Source organism: Triturus cristatus, chromosome 9 (genome assembly GCF_964204655.1).
Source record: "Triturus cristatus chromosome 9, aTriCri1.1, whole genome shotgun sequence".
NCBI lineage: Eukaryota > Metazoa > Chordata > Amphibia > Caudata > Salamandridae > Triturus > Triturus cristatus.
In genome coordinates this window covers 119147467-119171529 of record NC_140592.1, presented here as the reverse complement: position 1 = coordinate 119171529, position 24063 = coordinate 119147467, and positions in this window count along the sequence as shown.

Sequence of the window (24063 nt, the reverse complement as noted above, 5' to 3'; positions counted from 1 at the left end):
TCAAGAGATTCACTGCGAGTATCAGAGGGAAGATCAGATTCTGTAAAAGAGCCTGAAGTTTCGGGTAGCAGTGAAGGAAAAAGAAAAGAAAAGAGAAAACACATTGAGACTACTCCTGAATGAGAAGAGGAGGAGGTTGAAGAACCACTTGAGATTATTCTTGAAGAAACAGGGTCAGAAGAAGATAGAGAGGGACAGATTGCGGAAGACCCCCGAGGAGGTGTAGGGAACATTGATGAGGAGCTAGGTAAAGGGACAAATAGACAGCAAGAAGATTGCGTGTCGGAGACCCGAGGAGGGACAGAAGTAGGGAAGTCTCAAATAGTGGTGAAAGAATCTGTGAAAGAAAAGAGAACTGCTAAGAAACGAAAGCAAAAGGCAATTGAAACAGAATCGGATGATGAAAATGAACAAACAGAAGGTCGAGTTCTGAGAAAGAGAACTTCGATTGGAGAAAGGAGTGTTAAAGAAAAGCCGAAAAAGGTCGTGAAAGGAGATCGTTGGCCTAACAACAGAGTGAAAAGACTGAGATACAGGATAATAAAAGCAAATACATCGGAAGCTGAACAAGTGAATGAGGTATCCAGTCAAACTTCAAAAGCTGAAGAAGAAGAATCAAAGAAAACAAAAGAGCCAGTAGAAATAAAAAGAGTTAAAAGACCCAACCAAAAGTACAGATCACCGGAATGGTCTTATGTGACACTGTCTGAAGAAGGAAAAGAAGAAACAGTGATTCAAGATAATCCGGAAGTGGTCTTGAGAGAAGTGGTTGAGGAAGATACTGGTGAGATCCTGAAAGTACTCTTGACTGACATTGGAGAAGAGTCAGATACTGAGGATTTGAATGTTGGAGATCTGATACAATTTGATGTTGAAGAAATTGGAGTGAAAAATGATGAGTATCCAAACTGAGTAAAAGAAGGATTCACTTGGTCTGAGTGAACAGGAAGATTCATTTGAAAAGTTAAAAAGTTTGGAACCAACGTTGAAGAATTGAAAAGATCTAATTTCAGTAGTGGAGTAGTAGAAGTTAAAGCAGAATGGCTAACATAGAGAATAATGAAAATAGATGTGCCTTCTTTAAAAGATGGTGCAAGATGTGCTGCTGTTGTACTGGAATATTAATGCTTCTATGGGGTGTTTTAGTTTTATTAGTTACTTTTAAGGTTGAAGTTGGAATGGACACAGAAAATTATGACTAATATAGAGAAGAATTGACAAAAAGTAGTTCCAATTAGAAATAGTTACATACACAAAGACAGGTCAATTAACAATTTTTCTAGTAATGCTTTTTCTAAACTGTTATATGAATATGTGAAGACAATGGAAGTGAGGGATTGCTATGTCTGCATGCAGTTACCTGCATCCGTTTCAGAGGGTGTTACTTATCATCATTTACCAGCTACATATGGTATTTCTTGTAGTATTTTAAGTAGTGTTTTTTATTTGTTAGGGAAAATAGATTATAAGATGTCTAACAGAGATAGTATTTTTGGGCATTTGCCAATGAACAAAGAGCTGAATGCAGCTAAAGAAGCTAACACTTTTGGTGAGATTTTTATTGAAGAAAAAGGACTAACATTAGATTACATTTTTAAGAATAATTTAACTTGCAATTTGAAAGAAGAGGAGAAAGCTTTCCTAGATATGGTAGAGGAAAGGAGAGTGAACATGCATGAGAAAGCAGGGAAATATGAAGTGAGTGAGACTATTTGGGACATTGAAATGGGAAAAGAGTTGAGAAATGGGGCTAGTCCAACTTTGGCTCTAGATGCACCGCAGAAGGGTAAACTATGCATTACCAGAAGGAAATCCCAATATGATACATATTTTGTGGAGACTAGTGAGTGTCATGATACATACTTTGTTGCGACTGGTTGGGGTTTCAGAGGTGGAGAAGATACTATTTTTCCAGGAGTGTACTATGTGTGTGGGAACAAGGCTTATTACAAGTTGCCTGACCATTGGTATGGCACATGTTATGTGGGTTTGGTTTTTCCTAAGATTTTTCATACAGATAAAATAAGTGATGTAGAAGATATTAACCTATTAAAACGTTTTAAGAGAGAAACTTGGTCTGAAATTGTGGGTGATATTTTTGGGGTTTTGATTCCAGCAGTGGGAATTTCTTTAAATGCTTATGGAATTCGGAAATTGTCCACAGTGGTTGATCGTTTATCGACAAATACCGCAGGAGGATTTCTTTTGGTAAATACGGAGTTAAGTGCCGTACGTGCCATGTCAATGCAAAATAGACTTGCCCTTGATATTCTTTTGGCTAAGGAGGGTGGGGTCTGTGGAATTTTGAAAGTTCAACATTGTTGCACTTACATTCCTGATGAAAGTAAAGAGCTGAAGGTCTATATCAAAAATATTACTGATTTGCATGAAGATTTAGTACCACTTGAAACTGGGAGTTTATGGACTAAACTAGCTAATAAGATGATAGCTGTTAAGGATTTTATTGCAAGAATAGGTAGTACTATTATAGGTAGAATATTGTTTCCCTTGTCTTGTATAATTGTTGCTGTGTTGATACTGAGATTAGTGTGTGTGTGTTGTAAAAACAGGAGAGGGAAAGAGAAATTGAAAAATGAAAAGAAAAATAAGAATTCGGAAAATTTGAAAAGAGAACCAGAAGAGATTGAATTAGAAGAATTAAGGGAGAGTGTTTATTTAGAGACTAAGAGAGATGATGAAAGAGTGACTGGTGTTTAATGTTGTGTAAGGGGAAAAGACATTTCTGATTTCTCCTAAAATGGGACTAAATTTTCACTAATTTTTTTTGGGGTTTATTTGGTGATAAAATCACCAAAGGGGGGATTGCTGGAGCAGAGTTTTCTATTAGAAAATTCTGGGGCTTTTGAAGCTCTGGCATGTCTATGCGTTTTATTAATTTATTAATAATTAACAACTAATTATTTGTCTTGTGCAAGTGCATTCTATTAATCAACCTGTTTGTCCTAACACAAGAGAAGGTTACACGAGGGTTAGCATGTGTGTGCTGTTTATGTATTCACAATAACGTGCAAGTTTTCATGTTTAAACGTTGCTGTGTGCTATTTATTTTGAGCACAAAACGCTGTCTGAATTAATGCTCTATATGTCGCAAAGCTAGATAAATGCATACACATAAGGGTGTTAGTGGGGTTAACACTGTTTAATCATTATGATGTAGTAATCTTTATTTTGTCTCTTTAATTAAAGATGGTCTATTGTGGCCTATGGAGGCCTTCATGAAAATAACTGAGAATAATTTGAAGCCTGGCTGAGCTCTGGTGCAGGCGAAATCTGTGATGTGACAAGGGAGACCTCTGCTGGAATTCGGTTACAGACAACTGACCGTAGTCCTTATATGGAAATTTCCGGGAGGACATCAGCAAGTTTGGAGGATCTCCAAAAGAAATGATTTGTCCTTGGTGAACAATGAGCCTCAGAAAGAACTCTGTGCTAAAGCCGGTTTGCCGAGGGAAATGAACTTTAATAGTTTCAAATCCTTGATTCCTGTTCCGAAGTTTGTGTATTATGACTTTTCCTGAGCGGAGATTTCAGGATGTTGCAAAGTTACATCCCTTCCTTCTCGTTCTGCTCAGTGATACAATTTTACTTGTAGAATTTATGTGGATTTTCATTGTATTTTGTATTATAAAATGTTAGCTTAGGGAGGGCTCTCCCCACACTTTCTTTCGTCGCCTTGCTGCGTGAACTTGCGTTGCTGAGGACTGATGCTGAGGACCTTATCCTGAAAAGACTTTACGAGAGACTGGTCCTGACCCGTTCTGACACTAGTTAGAATAGGTAATTATGAGAAATGATTTATTCTGATTTTATTCTGACTAATTTTAGATAAAGCAATATAACTTTTAAACATGGTGTTAGTTGTTTCTTTCCTTGTCGTTTATTGAAGACTTATTGATTACTGTTTATAGATTGTTTATATTATGTTAGACAGCCACTAAACTGGTCCTATCGCCTAGATATAGATGCAGGGTGCTTCAGGAGTTTTCTTCCCACAGGTTTGCTGCTGGTAGAGTATTGGAGCGTATGTTAGTGAAATGGGCCCTAGCGTATGATGAATGTATGTGCGTGTAACTGTGAAATTACTCTATCCGTGGTAGTGGGCATATTTCTGATACCCTGATCTGTATCAGTCCCATTGGGCGAGCTGGATATATTCTCATCCCCTCAGGTGGACCAGGCAGTTACGCTCCATGCCCAGAGGGGCCGCTGCTCCCCACGCACCAGATCACTTGTTGCCCCAGGAAGGTAGAGCTCACCGCCAAGTTTGCCCACTCTCCTCACTTATGGCAGTGCTCACGTGGCTGGCAGTGGGCCTCGAGCCTGCTGGTGAGGCCTCAGTTCTCCCGGATTTGGGGGGGGGGGAATCTCCTGCTATCTGCTCCACATCAGACTGCACAGAGCTACTTCCACGCAAGCCCAGGCCTCAGGATCGCGGCTTTTCTTGCTGCACAGTACGGTCATGCAGCACCGGGCCTCTCCTCTGTTTCCCGCTCTAGCTGCTTGCTCCTCCCTCATGTCGTCGGACCGCTTCAGGACCCAGACGCCGCACCTCCGATGCGTTGTTTCCACTGGCGGACTGGGGAGCACGACCACTCTGTTCCCCAGCCCCGTCCCAGCAGGTATAGATGGTACGATCTCGGCCTACCAGGCCGGTCAGGACGCCGTTCTCCGGGCCCAATGTGGCCGCTTCGCTCCATATGCTGGAAACCGGACATCCCCGGGAGTCCTGGGGATGCTGCAGAGCCCGATCCCTCTCTTCTCAGAAAGTAATGGGCTCGGAAGGCGGGCAGTAACAAGGCTAAAGCTAGGGCAATGCCAGAGCTCCCGCGAGGCACGTCTTAGCTGGCCGCCATCTTAGTCACGCCCCACCCCGAGTATTTAGACACTAATTTGCACTTTAGTATTGGAGTCATCTTTTCCAGGATTAGAAGCTGTCTACATCATTGTCATCGTTAATAGGATTATGAACTGTATTGCAGCTATCAATTGGAGATGCGAGTGAGCCATCTTTGTTGTACAGACTGTGTTTGTTTCACTTGAATAACATATGGTATTATGGTTTTGCCAGGGATGAGGAATTGATTGTATGTTGGTAGGAGTGAAAGCACAACATTAATCAGAGTTCATTATGTTACAGCTGATGAACTATGTGTATTCAGAATCATCCAGCTCACAGGCATGACTTCTTTCTCGTCATTAAAGATCAGGTTAATGCATATACTCTTCACAAAGATTATTCATATCTTTCAGCTGTTGGACGTCATTGTGTTATCAGCGGCCAAAAAGAGTGAGTTGCCACGAGATTGTCCAAAGGTACATCAGATGTCATAGCCAAACTAGTGAACTGTAGTTTCATTGACCAAATGTTAAAAGAATGATTTCTTATTTTAGATACCAATGCTTTCTGCATTACAGGTTGAGTTCAGCAGGGAGTCCAGTGTCTCTGCTTCCATTCTGTTGTTCCTTTCCCCTTTCCCTGATCTCCTGCCAACTTGCATAATAATGTTTCCAAGTTTGTCAGAAGGTTCAGGGAAATGAGGATGCTACTAGCATTGCTCCTTTTGGATCTGGAATGTCAGGCTAGTGCCAAAAGATGGATCTCACCTACAACTTCCAGAACTGAAGAAGGCTTGGGGCAGTTCTGATGTTAATGGGGTTTTTGTTCACGATCCTGAAGGCCTGGCTGAAGATGGCTTGTCATTCGTATTTTCTTTTTTGTGGCTGTGCTTTTTTCCAGTCTGACAATGTACTGGCTTCAGTTGAGGTGCTGTCCACGTGAGATAGTTAGGGGCATATCAGCAACGAGGCGATATAAAATTATCAATTATTATTAGTTAGTAAGGGGCATATTAGCAAGGGCTGGCGATATAATTATCGCCGCTTTAGCGTCCGTTTTTGGGTGAAAAGCGGCGATATTTATATCGCAATATCATCAAGGACACGCTAGTGCGTGTTTCCTTGATGTAGAGCCCGTTTTTTCACAGCCTCGCCTCGCATCGCTAATGAGATGCAAAAGAGGCGTGGCTGTGAAAACAACACATGTTAATATCATGGAGGCAGCTTCGCAATAATAACAAGGAGGTGCAACGATAAAAAAAATCGCGCTACCTCAGCCTTAACTCAGGAATTTAACACCTGTTAAATTCCTGACTAAGGCATACTTTTAATGGGATATGGATTATGCTGATAGGACCACAGGGTCCTATCAGCAATGTTATCGCTGTTTTCAATGGAACATCACTGGAAAACCAGCGATGTTCCATTGAAAACACCGCTATCGCTGAAATATTATCGCCATAGCGCTATGCGTTGTAAATATAGCGTTATCATGGCGATAATATTCAGCGATAGCTGGCGATAATTTTTCTATCGCTATGAACGGCCAGCGATAATTATCGCTGGCCGTTGATAATATGCCCCTTAGTTCCTCTATGGATATAGATTGCTCCCTGTTTTCATTGCCTTGTATGTGATGCAGCTTAACTTTAACATTATCTTATATATAGCACAAGCTAGCACCATTATAGGCCTATAGTCTGTGATATCTGCTCCCTGGTAGGGCAACCCGGCAACATCAAATGGTTATTTACTAAAGAATGCGATTTGCCATTGAATATTTAGGTCTCGCGAGCCAAAGGCTCGAAGAGACATTTTATATGTGGGATTTTCAAAGTGCTACCCACACTTTTGGCTGGCCTAAACCTTGAGTGCACGAGAACACATGCACGTGCACAGCTGCTCCTCTGCTAATTGCATTCCCCCCTCCCTTCTCACCCAGTCCTTTGATGCTCTGCTCAATTACTTTCACTTTCGCGCTTTGACCTTTGCATTCCCCCCTCCCTTCTCACCCAGCCCTTGAAACAAGCAGCAGGCACTTAAATGACCTATGGGGCCCCAATAATGCTAAACACTACGAAAATCAGATAGAAATCTGTACAAACCGAAAATCAGATAGAAATCTGTACAAACCAACACGAGTCACATGCCATGTGTGTAACATAATTCCACTCCTCCCTACATGACTCCACTCCACACAATGGCATTCCACATCACACAATTGCACTCCAAGTTACACATCTGCCCTTCATGCCACACAATCGCTCTCCCTGCTGCACAATTCCATGTCTCACAATTCGACTCCACATCACAGAATCCCACGCAACCAAGTTCCACGCTACGTAGTTCAACTCCACACCACATAATTTCATGCCATATATTACCCCTCCAAGTCACATAATTCCACTCCACCTCTTTTCAATCCACTCCATACCACATCATTTCACCCCATGCAACATAATTTCCATGCAACACAATTCCACATCTCAGAATACCGCTCAGGCCACAAATTTCCACTCACACAATTCCATGCCACATAATTCTACTCCATAACACATAATTCCACTTCAGTGCACAACATATAAATCCACATCATGACACATACTATGCCACATAATTTCACTCCCTACAACATAATTCCACTCTGTGTCACTTAATGCATCTTCCCTTTCGTGCCACATGATTCAGATCAACATATTTCCCCTCAACTCAATTCCTTGCCATGCGACACAATTGCACGTCACGTACAGCCATGCCACATTATTCTACTATATGCCACACACTTTCAGTCCAAACCACATAATTCCACACCACGTCACATAATTCCACTCCACATCAGTTAATCCCACTCCACACAATTGCACACCATGTCACTCTGTGGCACTCATCACAATTCCATGTCTCAAAATTACACTCCATGGCACACAATTGCACGCCATACAATTTCAGACCACACAATTCCATGCCAAAGAAAACAGCACCACTTAAAGCCAATCCATGGCATGTAATGCCATGCCACACAATTCAAATCAACATAATTCGGCTCCATGCAACATAATTCCACGGCACGTAATTCCACTCAACACCACACAATTCATTACCATGTCACAGAATTCCACTCCATGCTATGATTACAACTCCACTCAGTGAAACTCGATGTCACCCAATTGCACTCCACATCACACAATTGCATTTCACGCCACACAATTCCACGTTGCACAATTCCACTCCATGCAACACAATTCTGCACCACACAATTCAACTCCATGCCACCTAAGTGCACTACACCCTCATATTTCCTATCCAAGCCACATAATTCCACTCCATGTCGCATAATTCCAATCCTCTCAATGCCGCACAATACCATGCCAAATAATTCCATGCAACACAATTCTTCTCCACATTATTTCACACCACCTAATTCTACTCTGCACCACATAATTATGCAACAGAATTCTACTATATGCAACACACTTTCACTCAACACCACATAATTCCACACCACGTAACATAATTCCACTCCACAACACTTCATCCCACTCAACACAATTGCACTCCGTGTCACACAGTGGCACTCCTCACAATTCCATGTCTCAAAAATTCACTCCATGGCACACAATTGCACGCCATACAATTTCACACCACACAATTCCATGCAAAAAAAATTTGCGCCACTTAAAGCCAATCCATGGCATGTAATGCCATGCCACACAATTCAAATCGACATGATTTCGGTTCCATGCCACATAATTCCACGGCACGTAATTCCACTCAACACCACACAATTCATTACCATGTCACATAATTCCACTCCAGGCTATATGGTTTCCACTCCACTCAGTGACACTCCATGTCACCCTATTGCACTCCACATCACACAATTGCATTTCACGACACACAATTCCACGGTGCACAATTCCACTCCAGGAAACACAATTTCACTCCATGCAACACAATTCGGCACCACACTATTCAACTCCATGCCACCGAAGGGCACTCCACCCTCATATTTCCAATCCAAGCCACATAATTCCACTCCATGTCGCATAATTCCAATCCTCTCAATGCCGCACAATACCATGCAACACAACTCTTCTCCACATACTTTCACGCCACCTAATTCTACTCTACACCACATAATTCCACTAGTCAACACCTCACAATTCCATGCCACACAATTCAACTCCAGCCCACACAATTTCACTCCATGCAACATCACGACTCCACATCATGCAACATAATTCCACTCCATGAGACATAATTCCACTCCATACCACGTAATTTCACATTGGACCACACTGTACCACCTAAATTTAAGATCCCCAAACCAAACTAATTTCAGACCACACAATTCCACACCAGACAATTCCATGCCACACCATTCCATGTCACATCTCATAATTCTACTCCACAGAGAATAATTCCACTCCTTGCCACCTAATTCTATGCCACACCACTTGATTTCACACCATGTCACATAAATCCACTTCACGGCACTTAATTCCTCTCCGCACAATTGCACACCACGTCACATACTTGTAGTTCACGCCACACAGTAACATGTCTATCTCAGTGAATGCAAACAAATTCCACTACACATAATTCCATGCAAAATAAAGTGCTCTCCACTTCTCATAAATCCACACCACATAATTCCATTCCATGGCACAGAATTGCATGCCACATAATTGCATACCACACCCCATAATTCCACATCACATCACATAATTCAACTCCACCCCCATACTTCCTCTCCGCAGAATTGCACTCCATGTCACACAATTGCATACCACGCCACACAATTCCATGTCTCACAATTTCCCTCAACACCCCACAATTGGAGGACACACCAAACAAATCCACACCAATTAATTCCATGCCACAACACATAATTAGACTCCATGGAACGTAATTCCATGCCGCATAATTCCACTCCACTATTAATGAATCCACTCAATTACATAATTCCACTTAGCGGGACATAATTAAAGTCCACCACATAATATCATTCAAGCCCACATATTTACACTCCATTCCATGACACATACTTCCATTCCTCTCAACACAATTCCATGACACACAATTCCATTCCACACAATTACACTCCACACCATATAATCCTACTCCACGCCATGCCAACTAAATCCACACCACATCCCTTAATTCCACACCATGCCACATAATTTAAATCCAGGGAACATAATTCATTTCCATACAATTGCAGTCTATGCCACACCACGCCAAACAATTCCACATCTCACAATTCAGCTCCATGCCACACAGTTCCAAGACACTCAACATACTTTAATGCCACATAATTTCACCCCACACGGCAAAATTTCACTCTGCATATTTCCACTCTACTTGACAACACGTATTTCTACTCTCCAGCTTTCTCTCTATCCCTCTCTTAAACCCTCTTTCTCTGCTCACAGTATACCTGTCTCTCTACCCATCGCTCTCTATACTCACACTCTATTCCTCTCTGTACCCCTAGCTCTAAACCTCTCTCTCCAGCTTTCTCTCTATCCCTCTCTTAAACCCTCTTTCTCTACACCTCTTAACCCTGTCATCATGCCAGCTGCAGTTATAGAAAACATCCTGTAAAACATAACACCTCCTCTAGGTCAGCCAAAAGGGTGTCTACATCTCTATGTATCAGCAGGAGTTAATCAATGGAAATACGTTAAAATATTTTATCTAGGGGACGTGTCTCAAAGATTGTTTATTATTTGCCAGGAGGGGTATGTCATGGGGAGAGTGGACACGCAAGAATGTACCCATGTTCTGCCGGGTAACTGGAAAGAGGCTCTTGCCAGGGGTGAGACGGAGAACACAGAGCCTGTTCCTCGGATTGACTCCCCCTCCCTTCTCTCCTGCCAGCTGCAGTTATATAAAACATCCTGTCAAACAGCACCCCTCCTCTAGGTCAGCCAAAAGGGTATCCACATCTATCTGTATTAGCTGGAGTTAATCAATGGAAATACGCTGAAATATTTTAGCTAGGGAACGTGTCTCAAATATTATTTATTATTTGCCAGGAGGGGTATGTCATGGGGTGAGTGGACACGCATGAATGTACCCATGTTCTGCAGGGTAACTGGAAAGAGGCTCTTGCCAGGGGTGAAAGACGTGAGTGCTGCAGGGCACACTGGCCACAGCTGACGGACCCCTGTGCTGATAAGAGATCGCATTGAAGCAAGGCCGACATGCAGGCCCTGCTAAGAAACTTTAGCCGTGACCAGTGACATATACACAGCCATAAATAAGTGCCAAGGCAATCGGCAAGCTGACCTTTGCTAATTTTCGCCGCTGCCTCCCTTCCTCCACAACCACCCCCCACCCCCCAAACCCCATTGCTTCTTTACGAAGCCTCTGTCTGGATTGATCTCTCATGGAGTCTGCCATTTACAATAAAAAATTATTTAGTTACAAGAACATTTGGGTAAACTGTCCAAGGAACATAGAGGCGTGTCAAAAGACGCAGAGACAGCAGAGAGAGCCATCCTGCATGCTTAATGCTTTGGCAGGCATCAGTTTCCAACTTGATGCGAACTTCACTCAACTGCACACACACACACGCACTCACACATTCACACACCCGCATTCATTTCTACTTTTATTTGTTCTGCAAAGAAAGTTTAGCCGTGAGTAGGTAGATATACACAGACATACATCAGTGCCAAGGCGATCGGCCAGCTGCCCCGTGATACTTTTCTCAGCTGCCTTCCCTCCTCCACAACCACCCCCCCCACCACCCCCAAAACCCCATTGCTCTCTGCCTCAATGTAAACATGCACGCGCTCTATATATTTACAAAGAACAAGCATGGGAGGTTTTAGTCTGGACGAAACTCTGGGTAACCTGGAGACAAGGCAAACTTTTCAGATTAATTATTCCTCCTCCACAAGCGCATGAAGCCGGATTCTACAGCTCCTTCCTCTCTGCTGGGAACAGACAACAGGCGCCACTGTGCCACACGGCAGACAGAATTACTTTCACTTTCGCGCTTTGACCTTTGCATTCCCCCCTCCCCTCTCACCCAGCCCTTTGATGCTCTGCTCGCATCTCCCTCCTCCCTGGGCCTTAAGGGAGACCGAGACATCCTCCTTAATTGCTGTTTCCCTCTGAGCCCGAGAACACATCGGGTCCTGTTGATCAACTCTGAACTCCGATACATTGCTCTCAAGTGACCGTCTGTCAGAGGAAACAAGCAGCAGGCACTTAAATGACCTATGGGGCCCCAATAATGCGAAACGCTACGAAAATCAGATAGAAATCTGTACAAACCAACACGAGTCACATGCCATGTGTGTCACATAATTCCACTCCTCCCTACATGACTCCACTCCACACAATGGCATTCCACATCACACAATTGCACTCCAAGTTACACATCTGCCCTTCATGCCACACAATTGCTCTCCATGCTGCACAATTCCATGTCTCACAATTCGACTCCACATCACAGAATCCCACGCAACCAAGTTCCACGCAACGTAATTCAACTCCACACCACATAATTTCATGCCATATATTACCCCTTCAAGTCACATAATTCCACTCCACCTCTTTTCAATCCACTCCATACCACATCATTTCACCCCATGCCACAAAATTTCCATGCAACACAATTCAACATCTCATCATTCCACTCGTGCCACAAATTGCCACTCACACAATTCCATGCCACATAATTCTAGTCCATACCACATAATTCCACTTCAGTGCACAACATATAAATCCACAAAATGCCACATACTATGCCACATTATTTCACTCCCTACAACATAATTTCACTCTGTGTCACATAATGCCTCTTCCCTTTCGTGCCGCATAATTCAGATCAACATATTTCCACTCAAATCAATTCATTGCCATGCGGCACAATTGCACATCACGTAAATCCATGCCACATATTTGTACTATATGCCACACACTTTCACTCCACACCACATAATTCCACACCACGTCACATAATTCCACTCCACATCACTTAATCCCACTCCACACAATTGCACTCCATGTCACACAGTGGAACTCCTCACAATTCAATGTCTCAAAAGTTCACTCCATGGCACAGAATTGCACGCCATACAATTTCACACCACACAATGGCATTCCACATCACACATTTGCACTCCAAGTTACACATCTGCACTTCATGCAACACAATTGCTCTCCCTGCTGCACAATTCCATGTCTCACAATTCGACTCCACATCACAGAATCCCACGCAACCAAGTTCCACGCAACGTAGTTCAACTCCACAACACATAATTTCATGCCATATATTACCCCTCCAAGTCACATAATTCCACTCCACCTCTTTTCAATCCACTCCATACCACATCATTTCACCCCATGCAACATAATTTCCATGCAACACAATTACACATCTCAGAATTCCACTCAGGCCACAAATTTCCACTCACACAATTCCATGCCACATTTTTCTACTCCATACCACATAATTCCACTTCAGTGCACAACATATAAATCCACATCATGCCACATACTATGCCACATAATTTCAGCCCCTACAACATAATGGCTATCTGTGTCACATTATGCCTCTTCCCTTTCGTGCCACATAATTCTGATCAACATATTTCCCCTCAACTCAATTCCTTGCCATGCGAAACAATTGCACATCACGTACATCCATGCCACATTATTCTACTATATGCCACACACTTACAGTCCAAACCACATAATGCCACACCACCACACATAATTCCACTCCACATCAGTTAATCCCACTTCACACAATTGCACTCCATGTCACACTGTGGCACTCATCACAATTCCATGTCTCAAAATTACACTCCATGGCACACAATTGCACGCCATACAATTTCACACCACACAATTCCATGCCAAAAAAAACAGCACCACTTAAAACCAATCCATGGCATGTAATGCCATGCCACACAATTCAAATCAACATAATTCGGCTCCATGCCACATAATTCCACGGCACGTAATTCCACTCAACACCACACAATTCATTACCATGTCACATAATTCCACTCCATGCTATAATTAGCACTCCACTCAGTGACACTCCATGTCACCCAATTGCACTCCACATCACACAATTGCATTTCACGCCACACAATTCCACGTTGCACAATTCCACTCCATGCAACACAATTCTGCACCACACAATTCAACTCCATGCCACCTAAGTGCACTCCACCCTCATATTTCCAATCCAAGCAACATAATTCCACTCCATGTCGCATAATTCAAATCCTCTCAATGCCGCACAATACCATGTCAAACAATTCCATGCAACACAATTCTTCTCCACAATTTTTCACGCCACCTAATTCTACTCTACACCACATAATTATGCGACAGAATTCTACTATATGCCACACACTTTCACTCAACACCACATAATTCCACACCACGTCACATAATTCCACTCCACAACACTTAATCCCACTCAACACAATTGCGCTCCATGTCACGCAGTGGTACTCCTCACAATACCATGTCTCAAAATTTCACTCCATGGCACACAATTGCACGCCATACAATTTCACACCACACAATTCCATGCAAAAAAAATTTGCACCACTTGAAGCCAATCCACTCTGGATTGACTTCATGCTTCCTGACAGCCAGGCCTTTTAAAACCTTTTATGGGGCTCATGTCGTCAATGTAATCCAGAAACCCTTCACAAGTTTATGAGGACACCCAGGGGCTTATTTACAAGCCCCTTGCACCACCCGTAAGTCACCTTTCCCCATTAAAAGTGATGCACCGGTGGTGTGAGGGGCTTGCAAATAAGCCCCCTAGTACCATCTAAGTTTCCCCAGTCTTACCGAACAAATATGCCAAAAGCAGGTTTTTTTTTCGACAAAGCAAAGTAATCTACCTCAGCTCCTTTCTGGAAACTTTTGGGGTGATCTTGATCTGTCAAGTAGGGCCCAAGAAAAAGGGATGGGGTTCTACTGTACTTACCCCCTCATACAATTTCCAGAGGGGAAAATTGGACCGCAACACAGCACAAGCATTTTAAATGCAATAGGTCTTGCCTTCCATTAAGTTAAAGCCATTTGCTTTGCTATATAATACCATTAGCAAAGCAAATGACTTTAACTTAATCAAAGGCAAAACCTATTGCATTTTCAATGCTTGTTTGTTTTTAGATTCATTTAACGCGAACTCGGCCCTAAGGTATTGTAGCGCTTCTTATAATCACGAGTTACATTATTGCGTTATTACATAATGCGTACAATCATCGTTCACCGGAAAGTTCGGCAGAACAGATATTCTAGCTGCTACTAAATTGATACATTTTCCATAGCGCCAAAAAGCTGGGAAATAGTGAGTTCAATAAATATCCAATAATCAGAACCACTGGAATTATGTGATTCTGCGGCGGCAGTGTTGTATGCACAATAATACATTTGCCGCATAAACCACACAATCCATCATCTACTGCATAATCTCCAGATTTTAATACAAAAAAATGTGTTTTCTGAAAACGCAGCGACCCATGTTGCCACGCAGTGGAAGGCCCTATGCAAAGGTTGACTGGTCATGTTCCTATTACTCTTTTTTGGTGTTAAACTGGTACTACTGAGGTGAAACCTTTGACCAGATTGTGTTAACATGAAAAAAATATGAAGCAATACTATCACAAAATGTTCCTCAATAGGTCACATAACTTGCCTTATCTTGCTGCATAATGAGGTCGACCCTGCCACATAATTTGGTCCTCCCCTGCGCACAATTCCATTGGCCCGGCCAATAACCTAACCTGGTACATTAACCTGGCCAGAACTGAAATAACCAAACAACCAAAGTATGCCCCACTGTGACCTAAAATAATCTATACTATTTTAACATTGTCCAATGCACACTGAACTTACTTAAAAATGGCATAAAATAAGAAAAACAAGCACTGGCAAAGCCAATAGGTCTCACTTTTGAATGGAGTTACAGACTTGTTGCAGATGCTAAATAGCATGAGAGAAAACAAATCTGATCAAAGCATGATGATGTACACATACAACACCAAAAATGCACATGCATATGTCATGACGTGGAGGCCATTCTGGCTTAGACTCCAGCATGATGACATATGTTTGTTCCTGCATCACTACACGAGTACGGTGTGCGTCATGAAGCGGCAGATAAACATAAAGTCAACAAATCACAAGTAATATGCTGACCCAAAGCCATCTTTACATATTGGTTTTGTGCACAACAGAACCTTCAACCACAAGAATTTGCAATGCAATCGGTCTCGCATTTGCGAGAGTTTGAGCTATTAGCATTGTAAATGACAGTGCCATTTATTTATGTTTTACAAAAACCAAACTTAAATAAAAAGCATTGTCATTTACAATGCCAATAGCTCAAACTCGTATAAATGCGAGACCTATTGCATTGCAAATGCTTGTTTTCTTTTGGCATTGAAAAAATGAAGTCTACTCTTTCACTGTAAATCACATGCCTTCCCCTGCTGTGCTGTCAATCTTGTTAACATTGAGTAGCTTCTGTGTATAATTCAACCACCCTCTCCTCTCTATAATTATATGACAAGCAATGAACCACTTCAACACTTTAGGGCTTTTGTGCCCTCACAACATTTTACCCAAATACATCCCAAGCTGCGAATCATACCCAGCTCTGATTCACTCGAAAATTGAGGAAGTCTGAATTCTACCTAAGCCAATGTCCATCGGATACTTTCCTGAGAATAATTAGCTCATGGTGTCTATTTGCAAAAAGGTTATGTAAAGACAAAAAGGTGGTGTTTCCATATAACATTTGATGCTGTGGAAATGGTAAAGTGTTTTCTCTCCCAATATGGGTAGAGGTTAGAAATTTAGTTGTGTTTCTTTAAGAACCGATACCACAGAAATGTCCTTCTAGGTCAGATATATCAGTATTTTGCTCTTGAGTACTGTCAGCAAAAAATATACAAACTGGTGCAAAGTGTGAATTTGAGATTTACTTTCCAATGCAAAACTTGTTTTCCATCGGTATGTAGACCTAAAGAAACTCAATGTTGTACTATGTGCTGCTTTGTGCTACTTCAGAACAAGGGGCCATCCCATGGCCGGTACTTGGGTGTTCCTCTGCAACTATTGATGGATTTGGATCCGAAGCCCTATCTGCTAACTTTGGTAGACAGGGCTTTGTGCCAAACAGTTACGCTCCTCAAGGCAGGCGTAAATAAAGGTTTTTTGATCAAAACATTTCAAACATTGCGTGTGATCTTCTATCCATCACTGATACAAAGTTGGAACATTTTAAAGTTATGTTTTAAAAAAATTGCCATGGAATGTTACCCTTTCAGTGCAAAACCTATGCTTGACATCATGAAGACAAGCTTGCACTCTGATGCAAGTGTGTTTGTGTGGTGCAAGGCAGCGAAAAGAGCACCAATGCTGGGGCAGAGAGAGACAGCACCATATCGCTGTAGATATCGTGCTGTTGTGCTCTCTCCTCTTCAAACAACACAGCACAATAACTTTGATGCATTGTACGATTTCAAAGTAAATTTGGTTCCTTAGGGGCGTATTTACATGTTCTTTGGCGCATGGCAGCACAGCAAGTTACCTTGATGTGCTGCCCTGTGTTACAGGGAGATGGCAGGAATGCACCCTATTCATCCAATATGGCACACGCCTGTCCCTTCCCCCTGTGCTGGCACCGTTTTGGAAGCCTAGCGCCAACACAGGCACCCTTGCACCATGGTGCAAGGGGGCCTGTGCTATAAGCAGGATTGTTTTTGTGCAAGAATGGGCATCTTCCTGCACAAAAACAATCCTGAGATGTTATTTTCTCTTTCTATGTGTGCTGCAGAAAGCAGCACACATAGAAAGAGGTAAAAACAAGGAGAAATTAATAATTTTCTCCTCAGTACGCCTCAAATGGGAAGGAGTATCTTTTTGGCGCACTCACAGGTTTACCAGGTTTGGTAAATCTAGGAATGCATCAAAAGCCATGGGATTTGTGTTGGAACAACCACTGCAAAGCCCATGGAAACCCTCTCCTGCATAGTGTAATGCAACACAGCACAATTCGCTGTGTTGCTTTACTCCATATTTTAAAGTGGCTTTTTGTGGCTTCATAAATATGACTCAGTGGTTTGCGTCATGCATGTACTATTTTGCATGGTGCAAACAGGACACAAAGCTCTCATAAATATTCCGCCCTATGTATGACAATTAGCGCAAATTGTTGGTTTACTTTTCTAAGAGGGCATGGATATTGTACCAGCTGCTACATACAGGTCTGCCCCATTGTGCTACAAATGGTTAAATAAAAACTGGTGGCGTAACATAGGCCACCGCACCCCTCGTGGTGCCTGGGGGCCCAAGCTCCTTGTGGCCCTCTCAGCACAATACTCTGGTTGGAGAGCTTCTGATTGAGTCTGCAGGGGGCCCCTCCATGTACCTTGCAGAGGGGGGGCCCTCTAGTTTCGTTACACTAGTGAGAAAACAGTGTTCTGATATTGCCCAGTGAAATAATAATCCCCCTTCCAACTTGAGGTGTGGTACTGTGAAAATTGTGTATCTCACTCTCTTAGGAAGCAATTCCAAGTCAGGGGCAGTAGCTGCTGCAAATTGAGCACATGCTAAATACACATTTAGCTTGTGCGAAACAAGACTTTTTGGGAGTGCAATTTGTGACACGTTCCATGACTCAGGGCCTTAGAATAGTGTTCGACTACAAATTACAGGTCATTTTTCTTCTTGTTCTAAGGTGAACAACACAGCATTTAGGGGCCTATTAGGATGGCGGGCGGATGTCTACCTGCCACCCTAGCATTGCTGGGACTTGCCACCAGTGTTGCGGCGGTCCCGCACCGGCAATTAGGATGCCACCGCCATGGTGGCGGTGGCATCCCCCATCCACAACATTGTGGCGGGCGGTGCTCACAGCACCGCCTGCCACAATGCTGTGGATGCACCTTGTACATTTGCATGCACAACGTGGCAGGCACCACATGGTGCCTGCCACGTTGTGCCTGCAAATGCAGGGGGTACCTCATGTGCACCCCCCAACACCCTGGGGGCCCGTGAGAAGACCGCATGCCTTTGCCGCCACAGAAAGGCTGCTTCCCGCTGCCATTGTAATATGGATGGCGGTGTCTAGCAGACACCGCCACCATATGCAACCCTTTTCCGCCCGGTCGACTCGTCGACCGGGCGGAAAAGCGGCGGACAGTCTTCCCATCCGCCGCAGTACCCCCGCCATCATAATATGGAGGGGGTAAATGAGAGGCAGGCGGGGGATAATGTCGGGCAGCTCGCCACCGTCATGCGGGCGGTGGCGATCCACCCGACATACTAATCGACCCCTTAGTGTTGTTTATCCTCTTAATTTCCATTGCATTTTGTCTACCGAAAATCTTCATTTGTTGCTTACTCACGTGAGCTCTCCTGTGGTGGGATGACTTACACACTATTGCCAAGCAAAGAGACAACTTAAGTTTATGACCACCTTATCGTAAAATTGTATGCAAATGCAAAGACGCAAAGACATTCAAGATGTGTTCCATTTTACCCCAGCCCTCTCTTAGCTGCATTCTCTGCTCTTCGGGCAGGAAAAGAAAAATATTTGAGCATGCTACTACACAGATAGACTCTGCAATATTTTTGTTATTAGGTTTCACGGGTAGCAGCATTTAATGTGTGACTAATTGCTGCTAACTATCTCAATGTTGGCGGATCTCAAACTTTTCAGACAATGACCCAAAAATATGAAGGAACGTTTTCTTGGAACGCGCAATATATGCTAATATATGCAAATATATTTCGCATACCATTTGTTCAATGTGGTTTCTGTTTCTTTTGACACTTCTGTTAGTAGGTTCTGGTTGTGTATCATTGACTGGCCTTGCTTCTATTTTTATTGTTTATTTTCACTTGCTGTGTTGCCTTTCTTGCAGCTCTACCTCGCCATGTCTTCTCTCTTCAGAGATTGGACTCAAATTAATTTCTATATGGCATCTCAGCACCGCTCCATGATTAAAAGGCAGTTCAGCAGAAAGTTCACTCACAAGAGACTTGGACACTTCCTCTATTGCAGTTACTTTCATATAAATTATATTACTTAATCACAATTGAGGTCTTGTTTTGGGAATTTGCTCCGAGAAGAGCAACGCAAACTATAGTAGACCCTGTTGGAACCATGGAGTGGGAGTTGCAGTTCTGGAATGGTAGAGGCTTATACAAAGTTGTTCTTGCTCCTGACCAGACAAGACTATTGACAGTCTAGTCTTCTATAAAATATTGCACGGCATACTGCTCGGGTGTCTCATTATCCACACAATAACCCAGTGCTTAATTTGTAAAGAAATAAGTGCCAGGGCCTTGGTCAGCTGGCACCACCTATTGCCCCGGCAAGTGCTGCCACAGACAGTACCAATACAATGACTAAACATGACACTTGTACAAGTGTGGTAATTAAGACTATACCAGGCCCACCAAAGCTATAAGAATGGTCTGGGTGGAAGGTATTAGTCATGTTTATTTCATATTAAATTACAAAACAACTGTTGTTGTGCTCATTTTAAAATTAGACTAACATCACCACCATGTGGCAGACATCAAAAGTAAGTGAGGGTACTTAGCACCAGAAACCATCAACTCAAATTAAGCACTGCAATAACCATGGTACAGCTTTCTCCTTGTTAGGGATGTCACACATGCACTTCTAGAGCTAGGTGGATTCAGGGGCATAACACAGGCCCCTACAGCTCCTGCGGTTAGGGTGGGGGCTATCCTGCAAAGGGCCCCAAGGCAGCCCCAGGCCAATGGATATGTGTGAGGCTTCGCATCACATTCTGCAGGCTTACCCCCAGTGGTGGCTGCTCCACAATGGCGAAGGAGAGTCGTCCCACTAACTCGGAGGAAGCAGCTGAAAAATAAAACAATATTTTATTATCATTTTATTTTTCAGCTGCTGGCTGAACCAGCGTGTGCATGGAGGGGTGGGGCGGAACCATGGGATGGGGGAAGAAGAGTGCTAGGTTCACTTTTAAATGCACATGCAGGACGACCAAACTCACATGCACACTTAGGTTTCTCCAACCCAGCTGTATTGCACAGCCGGGTTGGAGAAACAGCACAGACTCTCTGTGCCTGAGCGAGCATTAATCCAGCCCACTCAGGCCAGGCCATCATGCTGGAGAGCAGCATGGGGATTGAATGGGGAGTCCGTAATGCTGTCCCAGGGACTTCTGCGACCAGGAACTGGAAGCGGAGGAGCGTGAGGCAGCTGGCAGGACCAGGTATGGTTTTTTAAAATTATTAAACCGCCCCTCGGTCTCCCCAACACATCCCCCATGCACTTACCCCACGCCCCTTCCACCTGCCTCATCACTGTTTATCAGTGTCGACCGCAAATGGGTGCGTTACACCACTGGGTGAGTCAACTTCCTCAGCAAGGCTGCTAGAACTCTAGACTGTGCCTAATTTGTGTAGGTGGTTGTGGGTGGTAGGCACTCATTTTGGGGGCCAAGGACTTATTTTTCATCATCAGGCTTTGACTCAAAGCAAGAGAAAGGCAGAGAAAAGAGAGGAAGCAGGAAGAAAAGAAATATAAGAAATGAATGACAAAGGGAACAACCAGAGATGGAAATCAACCTGAGATACGGAGACAGAGGTGTGGTGAGGTGTGGTGTGGTGGAAGAAAGTGTCATGGCAGAGAATATAACGTATTGGTGTTCGGTAAAAGTGGCATAGTTCGGGTTCATAAGAACCCATTCTTTTCCTCAAATTAAGCACTGTCTCTGGACACTAGCAGCAGAAAAGGACTCCGGTGTATTTCATCCTTTAAGGGCGTAACAATGGCAGCTAACCGCAATCACACTGTTGTTATAATAAGCAGGTTCATTTGCTAAAAATGGTGGTTCCTTTAAGTGTTTCTGTGCGGTGTTATGCCATGCACGCTGGAATCACAGAAACACACAATATTTTGTAGGAATCCGCCATTATTTAGCGTTGTGGTCCTGCCCCAGGCAGAGTTCTTAGCACTGCACACATGGCCCTTCGGGTGACTGAGCCCCTGCACGGCTGAGTAACTCATTCCACGCGGCCTTTCTTCAGAGAGGCTGATTGAGCCCATGATAATGAATTCACGCTCTCAAAAAGCAGAAATAAACAGTCAATTAAAATATGATGTGCTGTTCACTTTTCGCGCTCATTAGTCATAGCAGAGAGCATGGGAACGCGTCCTAAATTATTTACTTGTACTAAAGGAAAGCAGAAGGTTTGAAACATTAATAAGGCTCCGAGCATTGGAGCCCTGTCATCAATACACCCTGATATATCCGTAAATAATGCAGGAGTCTGTGCGCAAAGAGAGGGAAAGATTTCTCCCTCACATCGACCACCGGGACTCAAGTTTGAGGCGACAGAGCCCCGTGGGATGAGATGCGCAAAGATTTGTGTTGAAATAGCTGCCTGCAGCAGAATGACACGCACACACACGTGCACATATTTACATAAATAAGGTTGGCCACCATTTGACCTGCTAGCTGCAAATGTGCAATTGGAACGGCGAGCTGCAGCTAACATACACTGTGAGTGCAGTGCCATGCACCGCCTGTGGCATGGGCACACTCTGACCAACATGGCATTTATTGTGCTTGGAATGAGCATGTATTGATGTGCAATTTAGCATCACGTGATAGGCGACCGACAGCACGCACATACACCCTAAAAATGGCAGAAAAATGACTGTTTTCACATACTACTTTTTTTTTACAATAAAGAGAGGCAACGAACACGTTACACTCCAAATAAGCACTGGCTGATGAAATTTGAACATAGGTACACTTTTTTCTTTTTATCGAATGCATCCAGAGAACATCGCAGCAACCACGTTTCACTTTCAGATGCTTCATCAGGGCATAGAACTTGGTTCCGCTAAAAGTCACATGGGGGCATATTAACAAGGGCTTTACCTCCACTTTTTTGGCTTTAAAAGCCAAAGAAGCGGAGATAAAAATATCGCCCTATTAACAACAGGGTGCTAACATGCAAAATCGCATGTTGGCACCCTTTTTCACTACGCTTCCCTTTGCATCTCTAATGAGATGCAAAGTGGGCGTTCCAGAGCAAAATAATAGGAGAAATGTCGCTAAGCGACATTTCTCCTTTTATCAACCTTCACACTAACCCTGTTAGAGACAAAAAAAGCAGCGCTAACCACGGTTAACGCTGCTTTTTTACATCTGCTAATTTTCAGATTTAGCCATGTAATCCAATGGGAGGTGGATTACAAGGCTAAATCCACCATGAGCTATCAACAAGTATATCCCGGGGGGCGTGGCTAGCGCCCAAAGAAGATGGCGGCTGGTCCGTAGCTCTCCCGTGTTGACGGAGGTGGCCCGTACGCGACACCTTGCCAGCTTTTGGACACGGAATTGGAGGAGCAGACATCGGAAGATATGCGGCATTGCGGGAATCCCTTCACATGCTGATTTGAGGCTTGTAGGAACTTTTATTCTCTTTTTTCTTGCGGGCTGTGGTGCTGTTCTGTTATGATGGCGGCCGCCATTTTGTGTGCGCTCGCTAACGGAGCGCTCCTGATATGCCGGTTAGAATGCTGACTGCCTGCCATTCCTGACTTTTAAAAAAAAAAACGCTGTAAAGGTGGATTGTTAGGGTACCACCTGCCTCATATTTTCATATTTTGTTTGCTCCTGCATTTTGGTGCATCATTCATCGTCATTCTGTGAAGCCTTAGCTGCAAGTTTACCTCAGCGCTGCTCATAATGTAATACACGCTTCGTTCTCTCATGCTATAAAGAAGCCCTGCATTACTGGAGCCTCCATTATTTACAGTGTCAAAATTCTAATTGCTACTTTCTAAGGTTAATACTTACCTGATATGTACGGCGCTTTTGAACTAAATGAATGTGATGCTGTTGTTCGTGGTTGCCAACTTTTTTTTTTTCCATGACAGAAAGCTGGCCTTGCATAACTTGTGCTACCCTATTCTGGACTAGGCCTGAGCTAAAATTCCGTTCCGCTCGCGGAAATTGCGATAATTTGACATTTTCGCGTTCCGCGGAGAGCGCGAAAATGTCAAAATTTCCGCAATCCGCATTTTACCGGAAAGTTTTTGCTTGCTCGCGCTGTAAAATAATACATTCTAGCGTGCGCGCGATCGCCTTACCTGAATCCCCGCATTCGCCGACAAGTTTTCCCGATCCGGTC